Source organism: Setaria italica, chromosome VIII, assembly GCF_000263155.2.
Source record: "Setaria italica strain Yugu1 chromosome VIII, Setaria_italica_v2.0, whole genome shotgun sequence".
In the NCBI taxonomy this organism is placed as follows: Eukaryota; Viridiplantae; Streptophyta; class Magnoliopsida; order Poales; family Poaceae; genus Setaria; species Setaria italica.
In genome coordinates this window covers 29,377,919-29,381,013 of record NC_028457.1, presented here as the reverse complement: position 1 = coordinate 29,381,013, position 3,095 = coordinate 29,377,919, and the positions used below count along the sequence as shown (strand labels likewise).

Here is a 3,095-nt window from a genome sequence, read left to right as displayed (position 1 = left end):
ATGGTCATTTAAAGATTCTAGGGATTTATTCGCGATTAACCCTAGACAATAGGGGCTAGCAAGGAAGATTTCCGAGACACATTGAACAGACAAAGGTTAGGTCTAGATATGAAAAGTTCATGGGTTGGACTGGTTTGCAAATAATCTAATTGATCTAGGGGTTTATTTGAAAAGCAGCATAGACTCAGATAATTCTGCCAACATTACAGATTTCCCTAGGCTTTAAATTGCAAAAGCTCCAGCTTCTATAGGCCATGGCGGGCGGGTGCCCTGGCCGGCAAAAATCAGCGGCGCTCCGAGCGATGATGGGCTCGGCTGAGGCGGGGAAGACGGAGAAGAGGTCGAGGGGACCTCGAGGCGGGTCTTACCGACGTCGGAGGTAGACTGAGCTAGCGGGAATCTGGAGGCGGGTGGTTGGCTCGTCGATCTTCACTGGCCGGTGGTGCCCTAGTGCTGGACGGACGACGAGGATAGGCAGCGAAGATTCGGCTTGACTCCATGGACATCCTCACGGTGACGGCGTTGCCCAACGGTCGACAGGCGTGGCGAATCGGAGTGCGGGGAGTGCAGCGGCGGCGCTCAGCTCGGCAGTACGCTCGTCGGCGGTGGTTTGGAGCAGTTGTGGAGCGCAGAGAACGCGGAGGCTCCGAGCTCAACTTTATAGGCGGGTAGGGTGCCTTGGTGCGCACGCCAAGGGCATCGCAGCGGCGGGGCGACGTACTCGACTCGGCAAGCGCGGCTGTAGCTGGGCCTGGATGGGCCTGGCTGGACTGGTGGATGGGCCCTGGCAGCTGATGAGCCCGCGAGCTCAGCCCAAAAGGATAGGATAGGTTTTTTTAAAATAATTCTGTGTGTCAAGATAAATCCAGAAAATTCTAGATAAATCATTTAGACCACGAAAAATACTCTAAAAATTTCAAAAATTCCAGGAGAATTTCTAGAGATAGTTTGGGACACGAGGAGTCCAAATATAACACTTGGAGCTTGTGAAAAAGGGTTTTAGAGTCTTCTAATAAATATATTAAGCTCTAGGAAAATGAGAATAAATTCCAGAAAAAGCTGGAAAATTCTCAGAAGAACCTGGTCATCGTCTAAAAGCATTTTAAAATATTTACACTCAACAAGCACCAAGTGCATCGGCATAAATGCAACACACATAAAACAACACTATTTAATTTAGAAAAACAACCAATTATTTTTCCTATACTACATTTCCTGTCAAGAAATAAATGTTGGGAAATTTTTTAAAATTATGAGAAAATTATTTCTTAATTTTTCTTTCTAATCACATCCTGAAATCTAAAAAGTGACATATATCTTGCCGGATTTTATTTCTGAAGGATAAACAGTGCATTGTGGTTCATGTCACTGCAAAATTGAAGCTACGCTCCTGCTATGAAACGCAAAGTAGAAAAAACTGCTTTCTTGACCCTACATATACTCCATATTTTTTTCATTTCGAGGTGCTCTACTGAAGTGCTCGGTTCAAGTTGAATTGAAATGAATAATTTTGTTGTTCAAGTTGCCACTTGCAGTAAGAAACGTATGATGCCAACGAAATAGTGTAGATACTAAGCAAACATGTTGTGCTCAACTGCTCATCATTTTGAGTACAACCAACAACAATATCTTGGCCCCCTCAAAAAAAAAAACAATATCTTGGCCAAGCATGGGCGTGGCAGTTTAACAATATAATTTGTTCTTAATGCTGCTTGGCCTTTCTTTACTGCTCTTTGTTGGAAATATTGTGTTATGGCTTATACTTTGTAACAAGCACTGAATTACATTGCCGGGGTATATATACTGATATTTCCATTGTCTAACAAAAGAAAAGTAGAAGAGATTTAGTTGCTGTTTGCTGTTGTCTTCCTGGCAAGCTTTGCCAAAGAAACAACCGCCACTACAAATACATTGTCAAGCACCTTATCAAACAGGTGGAAGTAAGCAATTCTCCAACCCTCCTTGAATAACAGGGCACAAAAACACCCCATGCACCCACTATGAGGTCGCACACAACTCCAAGATAAAAGAAATCTTGCTGATGACCACCTTCGTTTATTTCTGTGTGGCCTTCCTTTGATGCACCATTTCTTGAACAATTCTTTTGAAGAGGAGGCCCGCAAAGGCCGATATTGCCAGTATACATTGATGGGCTTGCAGAATATAGGGTGTCAAGTTGTGCTCCTTATGGTATTCTTCCTGTAAAGTTTATGACAAGTCCATGTAACTTAGAAATGTCAAATTTGATAGACTTGCTGGTACCTCCCCTGAAAGGTTATTTCTTGAGAGGTCAAGTGATTCCAATGATCTCATAGCCCCAATTCTGTTTGGAATATTTCTGCTGAAGTGGTTCCGAGAGAGATTCAAGTTGATTAGTGCTTCCAAAGTTGTTATTTTTTCTGGAATTTCACACCCGCCCGTCACGCCTCCACCACACACGCCCGCCTGTCATGCCGCGCCGCTCATCGCGCCACGCCTCCACCGCCTGCACGCCGCCCCGCCGGTCGCAACGCCACACCCTCGCGCTGCCTCACCCGTTGCGCCGCCACCGCCAGCGCTCGGCCGCCGCCACCGCCGCCTCACCACCACCGCCCGCACGCTGCCCTGCCCGTCGCGCCACCCCCGCCCGCACGCTGGCCTGCCCGTCGCGCCACCACCGCCATCTCCGGCTTCTCCAGGCAGCCAGCGGCGGTTCCTCCTTCTCCTGCTCCCTTCCCAGCCCGCCGCCGCCGCCGCCTCCGGCTTCTCCATGATGTTGCCGCCGGCTCCTCCTCCATTTCAAGTCCGCCGCTGCCGCCGCCTCCTCCCTTTCTAGGACCCATCCTCATCTTGGTTAAGATAGGAGCCCTTGCAATGGAAGCTGTAAGTTGAGCTATGAAACACATGTTTTGTGATTGATTATTTGAATATTAACCTGCAATTACAGATGTGGTAAGCTTTGTTAGTTAGGTTGGGATGAACAACTTAAGTACCATCATATGTTGATACAAAGGTATTCTTTGAAATGGTTGTGATACATTTAATTTTTTTCTTACAGGTTACCGTAACGGAGGCAAAAGGGTACGTTAGCCTGGAGGAAATAAAGAATATAAGAG

At 46.8% G+C, this 3,095-nt stretch overlaps 1 pseudogene; it reads right to left on the bottom strand.

Moving 5' to 3' along the window:
- Positions 1–1,844: 1,844 nt before the first annotated feature.
- The window catches only part of LOC101754699, a 7,489-nt pseudogene continuing 6,238 nt past the window's right edge, over positions 1,845–3,095 (bottom strand).